Below are 13583 nucleotides of genomic sequence, written 5' to 3' on the forward strand. Positions count from 1 at the left end.
TGAATGCCCGGCCTTAGCTTGTTTTAGTTTCTAGCCAGCTTTCCTTAAATTAACACGTTTATCTTTTGCCTCTGAGCTTTTCCCCGTTCTCTAACTTCTGTAAATCTTACTCTTTCTCTGTGGTTTGCTGTGCAGCTGGGTGGCTGGCCCCTGGAGCCCTCCTCCTTCTCTGGCTGCTAGATCTAGCTCTCCTCCCAGATTTTGCCTCTATACATTCTGCCTACCAACCCCGCCTATCCTTTCTCCTGCCTTGCTATTGGCCATTCAGTTCTTTATTAGACCATCAGGAGTTTTACACAGGCACAGTAACACAGCTTCATAGAGTTAAACGAAAGCAACATAAACAAAAGTAACACCCCTTAAAAAATAATTCTACTGCAGCCGAAGACTTCTGGGATCTATCCTTTGCTTCTGGATTGCTCCATAGCTGGCCTATGGCGATGCTGCGATTGGATCCTTGCTGTGGCCTAACACCTGCTGCCACTAGAACTTCAGGATGTTCCTGACTACCTTAACATAGTGGTCATCTGAAGGTGGCTTCCTCTGATTCCCGGGCTGCAGAAACTTCTTAATTGCAAGAATGTTGCTGATTCTTGTCTTAAATGCCTGCAGCAGAGGGAAGTCGGACGGCACGGGAGGGCTGAGTTCTTCCACCATCAAAATGGCTTCTAACAGCTGAATGTCTGCCCAGCTGAACTGGTTGCCAACAAGAAAAGCTTCCCCGTGGTCTTTTAAAATCTTTTCAAAGACCGGGAAGTAACAGGTTTTAGCTCTTTTCACGATTAAAGCATAGTTCTCCTCTTTTTCCTCAGGGGGTTTGAATGGAACAGAGGCGATCATTATCATCAGGTCCAGGGTGCCATCAGTATACATGTCAATCCTGACTCTCTCCTTCAGGTCCTTCCCATACAAGTTTTACTTGGTGGCAAGGTAGCTGAGGATGGCTCTAGACTGTGTCAACAGCATTCCATCCATTTCAACCAAAGAGACCTGGTCAAAAAGCAGGCGCCCATCCTTTTGCAACTTCTCATACTGTTGTTCTCTTGTCTCAAGAAATTCTTCTTCAAACTCCACTCCTGCCGCAGCCAGCAGCCAGCGGATGGACTCCATCCTGCCTCTGCCACAAAATTAGTAGAGCTTGGGTTTGGCTCCCATGACTCCTGGTTCAGAGCTCCCTTATTCTTCTACGACCTGGTCTCCAGGCACTCGAGACAGAACCTATTAAATAAAAGTTCATAGTCCTTCAGATTTGATTGAAATCTCCAGCCACCAGCCAGTGAGGATTTAGGAAATGCCGATCTTTGAAATTCTTTATGAGATAACTAAACATTAAAAATAAAAATTATCAAGCAATTTTGACATTTATAACATTTGTTAAAGTGATAAGTAGAGTCCTACAATGATATATTATGCATTATTATGTGGTGAGAATATTTAAATGTATATGTCATACTCTAGAGCATCCACATGGTATATTGGAAAAAATAACAGTGCTTCAAAAATAAACTATATTAATAAACATATTAAATAAAAGAAATGTGAATATCCCAATAAAATAATAATTTAACAATAAACAAATTAATAGTATAAACAAATTCATGCACTTTGAATATTTTTTAAAAAATACTTTCAGTTTTTTTAAAGGAATAAAGAAAGGCAGAACTATATAAACCCTCTTCACAAAGTTGAAGTAGATCTCAGGACAAAAATAGTGGGGGAAGGAATTGTCTCCTAATAACAAGCCAATTCAACCAGAGTATGTAACAATGTGTAAGCACTTAATTATAGAGCTTTGGAATATGTATAGAATATGGAAGACAAATTCCAAATTCTGATTTATAAATATCAAAATTCCTTTCTTTGTACACAGTAATAATAGAGGGAAAATTAGGAAGACTACAGAAGCCTTAAGAAACACAATAAATCTATGTGTCTAAATTAAAATTTTATAGCACATCTACCCAACAAGAGAGCATACATTTTGTCCAAGTTCATATGAAATATCCATAAATTGAGCCATTAAACTCCAATTAATTACTAAGTAGTATAATCATAAAGACAATGTTCTCTAACTATCATTATAGATCAATAACATAAATATATTTCCATTCATGCATAACTCCAACAACAGAAAGTTAAACCTTTTATGGGCTTCAAGTGTCATAGGACAGAGATGGAAGCAAGAGCAATAGCTAGAGATTATGCATTAATCCTTTAATAGCAAGAAAAACAATTATAGAGATAGTGAGGAAAATTCTGCCCAAATCATAAAATGACTGCAGCTTTATCCACATACTGTAGAAAAGTTGAAAGGGCCAGATTACAAAGGATTCTGGAAGGCCTTAAGAATAGAGAGGAAGAATACTCCATTAACACATGTAATTTTTGTTTTATGCATCAGTAAAAACAAATTTTAAGTAATGAAATCAAATAGAATACCTCTTTAAATAATAAGACAGGCCCAATGAGAAGGTTCAGCAAGTAAGGACACTTGTCAAGCCTGACAACCTGAGTTCAGTCCCCGGTAACTCACATGGTAGGAGAGAATTGACTCCCACAATTTGTCCTCTGATCCCCATACTTGTCTATACAGTGGCAGTGCATACACACACACACACACACACACACACACACGCACACGCACACGCACATGCACATGCAAATGCATACATACATAAACCATATAAATAAATGAAAAAATATAAATAGCACAAAGATATCAGTTGCCATATATCATGGGTAATGAAAACCTGGTTTTAAAGAAAGAAAATACAATTAGAGCAAGATAAATACAATGAACAAAAACAAAAACAAGCAATGCTATGCCCATTCATGATTAAAAATTCCTCATTAAAATGATAGAAGGGAAGGAAACTTACTCCATCTAATGAAGGAAAAATTTAAAAAAAAATATTTTCAGCTAATAGTGAATTTGTTTCCTTTTAAGATGATAAATAAAGTAAGAGATCCATTCTCAGGAAAATACACGCAGAATATTTTTGAAAGAAATCCAAACATAAAGAGATATGCTAGTGGGGGAAATAAAATCAAAACTTCATTGAAATTTCTTCTCAACACAGCCAGAGTAGCTATCATCAATGAGCAAACATCACCAAATGCTAACAGTGATGCAGAGATAAAGGAACTTTTGAACACTACAAGTGGCAATGTAATTAATGCAGCCACTATGGAAATCAGGTACCTCAAAAATCTAGCATTACCATGTGATCTAGCTATGACACACCTAGATAAATACTTGAAGGACTCTAAGGAATACCAACAATGTGGGAGCCCATTTTCAGGTTCCTCATGGCTTTACCCAGCAGGTCTGCATAGAGAGGATGATTAGACCACCAGCCTGAGTGCAGGTGTCTGAGATGGTCTGCACTGGACTGTGCTGGGGAGAGGTCTTTTGCTCCACCCCTTGGCGTTTCTATAAATACCCTAGGACAGAGACAGTCAGGGCCCTTTGTAATAGGTTCCAGGCCCTCTCGAGGTTATCCTTTATTTTCTACCTGTTTATCTCCACACTCTAAATCCTTCTATAATATTTCCTGCTGCTCTCACTCAAGAAAACTCTGGGGAACTGTGGGGGTGGTGGGTAGCCACCCTGCTCAACACTTCAATTTTTATTGCACCACTATTCACAATACCAGCAATACAGAATCATTGTAGGTGTCTATCAGTAGATGAATGGGAAAATAAAATATACAAAATGCTTTTGTATTGTGAAACCTGAATTGCTAAACAGTTTTATTAATAAAAAAATCCAGGGCCAGGTGTTGGGGTGAAAGCTGAAAGATCAGAGAAACAGAACGAGCCACGGCCAGCCTCACCTCACCAGCTCCTCAGCTGATCCTGTTTCCTCAGACTGGAAGCCTCTGAGTCCTCACCCAAAAGTGTCTCCACTGAACTGTTGCTAAAAGGCTTCTAGTTCCTGCTACTCACACCTTATATACCTTTCTGTTTCCTGCCATCACTCCCTGGGATTAAAGGCATGTGTCTTTCCCAAGCAAATGCATGAGATCTCAAGTCCTGGGATTAAAGGCATGTGCCACCAGTATCTGGCCTCTATGTCTAACCTAGTGGCTGGCTCTGTCATCTTATCCCCAGATAAGTTTTATTTGTTATCACACAAATAAAATATCACCATAGTATTGAGCCATGAAGAAAAATAAAATTATGTAATTTTCCTGATAGTGGATGGAACTGGAGATAATTATATTAAGAAAAACAAACCAGATTCAGCAGTCTATTGTGGTAATATATTATGTATCAAATAAAGCTCTGTGAGTTCAAATACAACCTAGACTACATGAGATTGATTCATTCTAGGAGAGAAATAGAGCCAGGCAGTGGTGGCACACACCTTTAATCCCAGTACTTGGAAGTCATATGCCTTTAATCCCAGCACTTGAGATCTCATGCCTTTGCTACCAGTATTTGGAAAGCACACACATCATTTACCAGCACTAGGAAGGAAGTAAACTGGCTGGGCAGAGAAAGGCATATAAGGCGTGAGGAGACAGGAATTAGAAACAGACTTTTGACCAATGACTCAGAGGCTTGCAGTCTGAGGATTCATGGAAATAGGATCTCACCTTCCTTTCAGCCTGAGGATTTGGTAGTGGTAAGAAGTTTCTCTAGTGACTTGTTTCTTTTTTTTTCTCTGATCTTTCAGCTTTCACCCTGACATCTGACCATTTAGGATTCATGCTAAATGATGGTGTTCTGCCTACATGATCTATTGGTGTAACTATGGCACAAATGTTGTGGGAGTAACCTATCACTCTCTGATTGCATTTAAGGCCTACTCCAGGAAATGGAACCAATGGTGGGAACTGCTTTGTTCGCCAAGAACTTGAGACTAGATAAGCTATGAGCCTAGGGGAAAACCATATAAGATTGTTCTACTAAGGAACATAGCAAGGAAATGACTCTAAATAACATTCTGCTATACTCATAGAACAGTACTTCACTTAGCTATCTTCAGAGATGCTTTCTTTTACAGTAGATGGGAACTAACACAGAGCCCCACAACTGGACAATGTGCAGAGAATGAGACATTTTCCAATATTCAATCTTAAAATATGATATCTCCATCAACCCTCACACCCCAGGGATTGGTAAGATATTCAGAAGAGGAAGCAGAAAGATTTTAGAGCCAGAGGGGATGGATGACTCCTAGGAAACAGTGTCTTACAGACACAACAGGACTGATATACATATTAACCTGCAGAAACTTTGGCAGCATGCACAGGGCCTGTACAGGTTCAAGACAGATGGGTCCCTATGCTGAGAAGAGGAAGTATACTTAAGCTGACAACCCCAACCTATCTCTATCTCCAATTGACAACCACTTGCAAAGCAAAATAGCAGTTTTCTCCAATGGTCTCTCATTGGGTACATTAACCACACTTAAGCGTAGGGCCCATGATTAGCAGTAGATCACCAAAACAAAAGGAAATCAATGGTATTTTTATAGAATGTTTCCTCATGTTGTTTTATTTGGGCAATTTTTGAAATAGTGGTATTTTACTTCTGTATCATGGTTTCTAATTTCATGTGTGTTCACACGTGTATGTGTGTGTGTGTGGTGTGTGTGTATTTCTTGTTTTTTGTATTTTTCTAATTTTTAATTTTTTAAATTTCATTTGGTTTGTTTGTTTTCTCATGAGAGACACCAAGAAGGGGTGTGGATTTTGGTGGGTGGGAGGAGGGGAGAATTTGGAAGGAGTTGGGCCAGGGAAATCAGAATCAAAATGAATCGTATGAAAATTTTCAATTAAAAAATAAAAAAATGAAAGACATGCTTAATATGTCATATCTTGTATGTATCATATACAACATTTACATAGACGGGAAACTATTTGGGGGAGAATATGAGTATTAATGCGAGAGGAAGAATAGAAAAGAGGGTAAAACAGAGGGGTGAATATGAGAAAAGAACAATGATACCACAATAGTAATATATAATGAAACCCATTTTTATACACTATATTAGTTTCTTCTCTTGTTACTATGACTAAATACATGACAAAGTTAAGGAAGGAAAGGTTTATTTTGGCTTACATTTTCAGGGGATGCAGTCTACCATGGTAAGAAAGTCAAGGTCATGGGAGCTTAACACAACTAATCACATTTCATCCAGTCATGGAGCAGAGATGTATAAATGCCAGTGCTACGTTAGCTTTCCACATACCCCAGCTCAAAGAATGGTTCTGTCTACCTTTAAAGTAGGTCTTCACACCTCAGTTAACCTAATCTAGGTAATTTCTCATAGGCATTCCTAGAGGCTTGTCTACTAGGTAGTTCTAGATACTGCTAAGTTTACAACTAATATTAACCATCACATCCAATAATTAAAAATTAATGGAAGTATGTTACAGTGAGTACATGGTTTGAAATATTCAGTATTGTTATAGTGTCAATCATCATGAATGCAGTACATGTAAGATAGAGATACAGAGCAATTAACAAAGCTCTCAGCGTTCCTAAATAGAGCCACAGTAATAAGGTCAATTTACAGTTTTAAAAAGGTCACAAGATAACTCAGTGAGGATATCTGACATTGAAACATGCAGACACTGAAACAATCAAATAGGTATGCATATATAAAAGCAATAAGCATGAACTCATACCATACATGAAAATTACTCTGAACTGTCTTGTTGATCTGAACAAAAGCTAAAGCTGCCAATCATTGAGAGCAAGGGTAGACACATATAGGCTCCATATCTCATTTGGCCCTATGGTATATACTGACACAGCAAAATAACTGAAGATTTTATTTTATTTTATTTTTTGAGGAAAGGATGAGAAAAAAGCATGAAACATAAGCCTCAAAACCTAAACTATTTCATATTAACACATTTAGAGTAAAATCTTTTCCAAACACTACATAAAAGGCAACAAAAGAAGACTTTTCTTCAATCAAGAAATATTTAAAGGGTTCATGTGTAGTAAGCAAAAGGATGTCATAAAAGAAAACATCAATAAACTGAGGTTCATAAAATTTAAAAATAACTTTAGCTCTTTACAGTTCTGGTTAAAAAATGAAAACACATATCACAAATTGGGAAAAGGCTTCATCATTGACGCAACTATCAGAGGACTTGCAGTTAGACTACAGAAATATTTCTTAGAACACAATACCCAATTCATTGGAACAGCACTTTGCAAGAGGAGATGGAACAATTTCAACCCTTGTACACCATTGTTTGGAATGTCAAAACACTTAACATTTAAAACGATTTTGATGGGTTGCATGCATATTTGGTGATAACTGTTTATGAAAGAAACACAAAAGAATGTCTTGAGCTGTGGACATATCATATATTTTTATTATAGTCGTGGCAATCCAGACAAAGATATACCAAATATTTTGAACTGTCACTTACAGTGGCAATATCTTATTTATGTAACTCATACTTCAATAGTATTGTTGTTGTTTTAAAAAAAAATATTTCCCAGGAAGAAATCTAAAGGAAAGTTACAAATTGCTAGATAGAGTAGATATCATGGATTGTCTATTTAATTGCTATTATTCTTTGCTGCTTGAATCACAACCTAATACGGACTTTACTCCTCCAATGTGTGACATGGAAGTAATTCCTGAATAGCTTGATTTAATCTCAGTCATCTCTTTATTATGATAAATGTTTGTTTTCAATATGGGCATGTGATTTATTTTTGGCCAATGAGACATAAAGATCTACAGGTGATTATGATAATGAAATATTTATTTCTGTCTAGTGATCATGAAGAAAAACAGTCCAAGGGCAATGTTGTCACAGTAAAGACTTTAGAGCAAGAAACCAGAAAATAAAACTAGAATCCTTAATGATGTCATTGAACCAATTAAATGACTTACACAGGGTATATCTGTTTTGAAGTTTTAATGGCAATAATAAATTTCTTCATTCTTTAGACTACTTCTACTTAGTTTTTCTGTTAATTGGAAAAACTGAATGCATAATCACTGATAATTGCTTTTCTACTGAAGCCTTTATAGGGAACTCACTAAGAAATCCAAGGAAATTCAATGGCCAGAGGTTTTCAATCAGCAGACAATAAATTCAACATGCTATTAAAAAGTTAAGAATAAAAGGTAAACCACAATTAAGCACCCAGAGTATACTAAACTTGAATAGTCCCAACTTTAGAGAAAATAGCATAAATGAAAAAAAAAACAGTAATTTATACTAATTGTAAGCTTGACAGGATCTCGAATCACATTACAGGCAAATAATTGGGGTATGTCTTTGAAGGATTTTCTAGATTAAGTTGACTGAAATGGGATGACCCATCCTAACTGCCAAACTGAATGAAAAAGAGAAAGATAACTGAATACTAGCATTCACCCCTCAGCCATGTGTTTGGTACAATGATGGAGTTCCTCTTAAACTATGAGATCATAAGAATGACTCATGGTGAACAATGCCTTGGGCAACTGTGAGAGAAACTCTAGAAAAAAAAAGGCAGCGGGCCATTTAACTCAGGTGCATTATGTTCCCTTGATTGTTCTTGGTCATGATTCTATGAATCCTGTGACAAACATTTCCATTCAATCTATAAGACACATTTATTGCCGGGAGGTGGTGGTGCACACCTTTAATCCCAGCACTCAGGAGGCAGAGCCAAGCAGATCTCTGTGAGTTCGAGGCTCACCTGGACTACCAAGTGAGTTCCGGGAAAAGGCGCAAAGCTACACAGAGAAACCCTGTCTCGAAAAACAAAACAAAACAAAACAAAACAAACAAAACAAAACAAACAAACAAAACAAAACAAAACAAACAAACAAACAAAAAAAGATACATTTATTCTTGTTGGATGTCAGGATGTAACTATAGAACCCAAGCTGGTCAGTGTACTCTGAATCTGAATATAGCCTTCTGCCTTGCTTTTGTGCTTTCCCAGAGACAATCTATAATATGTGTCAGGAAATTGTGTGTAAGTTGGTCTGTCTTGAGACAGTTCTTGGAAAGGGTTGCTCTGTTAATACTTAGTATGTGCTTACTGTCCTGTATTTATATGTTTTTCTGAACTCAAACAATCTTCCATGGATCATTGTTTTCCTTGTGATGTCTGTGTATAAAGTTATGCTGAAACTGAAGTAAAATTGCCAAGAGTATTAGACTTGCAGTCTACCCCTTTCTTTCAGGTCCTCAGATCCCAGGTCTTGCAGACAGATCTGCATAGTTTGGTGAAAGTAAACAGGCCTTTAGAACTGGTTTGCAGGAGGAAGGGAAAGAGTTGGTTTAAGCTAGAAAAGCCCTTGAATACTGTAAGCAGAACTTCCCAGATCATTCTGGTGGGAGATTGGAAGACAATGTTGTAAGAAACATGTATGAAGCCCAGGCTTCATAAAGGAACAAAGACACTATCCAGAGCTAGGCTACAAGACACTCTTCCTACATTCTGGTGAAGAATTAGACTTCATTCTATCCTTGTCCTAATAGTTTGATTAAGGATAAACTAAAAAGTAATAGACTGATTTCTTTGGCAGAGGAAATTGTAAAACAGCATAGCCTTGAGGCTGTGCCACAAACACTGCTCAGTGTTCTTCAGAAATCACAGTGAGAGAGAGGACAAAGATAGGATGAATGTAAAGTTTATTAAGCAAAGTTGTACAAGCAAGATTAAAATTGCATACAAGGAGGGAGAGGTTGACAGGGTATCTGTCATGATTAAAACGAAATTTCAATCTCTTAATTTTAAGATACATATTAAGTGTATTTCTTAATTATAGTGCTATGTTAAACTTTATAAATTGTTTTATTCAACTTTTCATTTGATTTTCCACAATCAGTCATAGTTAGAAAGTTTTAACTTTAATGAGTTGTTTTATATCTTCCTACCTCATGACAATATTTTGCATAATGTTGGGCTGCATGTATGATAATGTTAACAAAAAACTCTAATGCAACTGAAAATTCCCACTGCCTATTGCCAGAATGTCATAACAAAGTGCATTACTGAAACATTTGTGGTGATGCTAGTATAAACAAGCCCAATGCACTTCCAACTGTATAAAAATATAGCATACACAATTATGTACACTTCATAATACTATATAATGATGACAACTATGTTACTGGTTTACATGTATATTACAATGTCTTATACCTTTTATTCATATTTCAGAGAATACTCTTGCTTACAAAAAATGTCCAATGCACACCAGAAAGTATTTAGTTTTTCTTACATTAGTATATCTGTTGAGTATTATATTATCTTGTGTTGTGCTTCATTTAATTACATATTGTATTATTTACTGTGACCCAAGGGACAACAGCCTCTCTATTTCTCTGTCTCCCTCCCCATTTCTCTCTCTCTCCCTCTCTTCTCTCTCTGTCTGTCTTTCTGTCTCTGTCTGTCTGTCTGTCTGTCTGTGTGTGTGTGCGCGCGCACAGAAATTACATAGTCTCAGTGTGGATTAAGCTGTACCATTCAAGTTTATATAAGTACACGCTATCATGCTCACATAATGATGAATTTGGATGACAATTTTCCTTAACATATTCTGGTCATTAATTCAGGACTGTATAAACAATATGGATATCCTCTAGCACTTATGAAGTTTTAGATATGCTTCATTATAATTATAATCCTATTTTCAAATACTCCTTGATGTATAGATATAGTAACATTTCTCTACCTTCTTTCCAAATTGAGAAACAGAGAATGTCATAAACAACAGCAAAGCAGTGATTCATACTGGAGTATTTGATAGAAATGACCAAAAGAAACTGGAAAAGGAATTAGAATCAGAAGTCAGTCACATAATGATCTTTAGTCTTTTTAACCAGACAACCAAAATTCATCTCTTTCTAGAAGAAAAAAATGACAATATGCAATTCATTGAAAGTAAGGATTAGTTTATCTACAACTGTTAAAAATATAGCAGGTTATTTTCTGACATTTATCTCAAAACAACAAAAAAGAAAAAAGAAAGAAAAGAAAACAATGCATTAAAAGGAAAAGAATGAAAGAAGGATATTATCAACAATGTCCATAGTATGGAGCTGAGAGAAGAAAGAATAGCAATTCATAATTAAACAATTACATTTAATTTATTGATCTGGGACCTAAGGCAAAGTAATTTCATTTGCAGAAATGTATAAAGAAGATGACAGAATCACATTACCAACTTACTTAGATAAAGGAGAAAAAAGAAAGCCCAATGAAAAAAGCAATGTTTTATCAAAAGAAATTCTGAAGTAAAGGATTTAAATGACCAAGTTGTTTATGGAATAAATAGAACAAAGAAAATGAGTTCTACCTGAGAAGGCAGCATCTATAAATCCTCCATCGACTTTGGTATTCTAAATGCAGCGCATATTCTAGATTACTGCTCTGTAGTAGCACACATGCCTACTATTCACAAGGCTCTGAGTTTGATCCAAACTTCACAGTAATAAAATAAATTACATAACTCAGGATGACTCCTACACTTACAGATTCTAACATCCCAACACATTTACTTATAGCTAGAACTCACTTAAATACCTTAAACAGATCAAAAATGATAAGTAAAATATCTGTTTCTAGTTTAAAATTGTCTTCTTGCTACTTATTTAGTGATGCTTGAGGACTTTGTACAGACTAGACAAGTACACTACTGCTGAGCTTCATATTCAACCCCAAAGATACTTTATAAACTAGTTAAATATGTGAGAATAACTAATCAAAATTATTTCCTATCTCTTTTATATCTTGAGTTAATGTATGTTCTAATATTTGAATCTGGTCCTTAAGCTCTGCAACATCACTCAGGAGACTTTCATAATTCAGGACATTGCACTCTCCTACAAGTCAATAGATGAGAAAAGGCAATCGTCTCTACAGTTTGCTCATAGTGGTGTTGATACTATGATGTTATACCCTTATTTTCTCTTCTCCATGTCACACTATCTTTTTTTGTGGAGGATTCCAGGTGCACACACTTTTGACAAAGCATAAAATCTATGGAAAGTGCACCTAATTCTCAACCATCATTTCTTCCAAGCCTTATTTTTGTTTGTTTGTTTTATCTGTTGTGCCCTCAGATGAATAATTAACCCCACTAAGCACTCTTTTGTTTCTAGTTATGAATATTGTATAACAGTATTGCTAACCTTAGAAACTTAGGCTGGTTTGAAAACTCGGTGAGAGAATTTATGCTAAATACTTTTAAAGTATATAGGTTTAGAGCACTATTGTTCCCCTGAAACCTAAAAGAGTACAAGTTCCCTAATCTGAGGTTTCACCTTCTATGCTTTCATTTTACCTGTTGTCAATCATGGTCTGAAAACATTAAATTTAAAGAATTCAGATCTAGGGAGACAGTTCACATCATAAAGTACTTGTGAAAATGTGAGGATTTGAGTTTGGATTCTTAGATTTCAAGTGAAAAAGAAAAAGTGTTACCACAAGTCTGTAAGGCCAGTGCTTCTGTTGAGATGGGACATGGAGACAAGAGTATGCCCAGATGCTTAAGGGCTAATTAACACTGTGTAGACTGTGGAAAAATGACACACTGCCTCAAAGATGTAAAAGTGAGGATCAACACCTGAGATTTTCCAGATACATTTTGTGGCCTTCTCGTACCTGCACTCAAACACACACAAACCTGCACACATCACATGCAGATACACATCACACACACGCAAAGATAGAAAGATCCAGAAATATATAATTCATAACTTTTAACAACTCTTACATAACACTTATATAGATGCCTTATTGTTCAAGGTATTGTACCTATATAACCCATTTAACAATGTAATGCAATTTTCTAGTCCTTTAAAATTATTACCAGCTAATTAAGGTATAAAGAAATGTAAGGTAGTATTTAGTCACCTATTACAATCAAACTTGTAATCATGTAAGATATGTTTTCAAGGTCAAACAGAGATATATTTTAGATAGACAGGTTGTCAAACACTTCAGAAATCTACAGAATATGTCCTTTAAGATGTTTTAATAAGAGCCCACCAGCACCCTATTGGACTAAGAGGTGAGTCTTTATCCTCATACCCAAACACCCGAGGACCTAGCCTTTGGGCCCAGGGGTACAACCCTATGCCCCTACACCACCACCCATTGTAATCCCAATTTCAGGCCAGTTGGCAGAGATACCACCATCCCCCACAGCCCCTGTAACCCACAAGCTCTACTACTCCCAACCCACCCACATGCCAAGATTGCAGCTACTCCCTAAGACAGAGCCCACAAACACCAATTAGACTAAGAGCTGCTCCCAGAGACAAAGAGTCCATCAGCACCAACTAGACCAAGAGCTCCCACTGAACCAAGAGTATCGATCAGACCAAGAGAGCCTCCCTCAGACACAGACACCACTTTCACCAAGTGGAGAAAGAGATGGGTAGATGCCAGTGCAAAAATACAGTCAACAACAAAAAATCCAATATGGCTGGATCAGAACCTACATCAGTAAGACCAGAACATCCCAACACAGAAGAAACACTAAAAATTGACCTTAACAATGACCTTAAGAAGATGATAGAGATCTTTAAAGAGGAAATGAAAAATTCTCTTAAAGAATTCGAGGAAAAGTCAAACAAAAAATGGGAAGAAGT

General features: G+C 36.5%; 1 pseudogene; it reads right to left on the minus strand.

The window, feature by feature from the left end:
• Window positions 1-345: 345 nt before the first annotated feature.
• Window positions 346-1289, minus strand: LOC114696985 (annotated as a pseudogene).
• Between the last annotated feature and the right edge of the window lie 12294 nt (window positions 1290-13583).

This window comes from Peromyscus leucopus, chromosome X (genome assembly GCF_004664715.2).
Source record: "Peromyscus leucopus breed LL Stock chromosome X, UCI_PerLeu_2.1, whole genome shotgun sequence".
NCBI classification, from domain to species: domain Eukaryota; kingdom Metazoa; phylum Chordata; class Mammalia; order Rodentia; family Cricetidae; genus Peromyscus; species Peromyscus leucopus.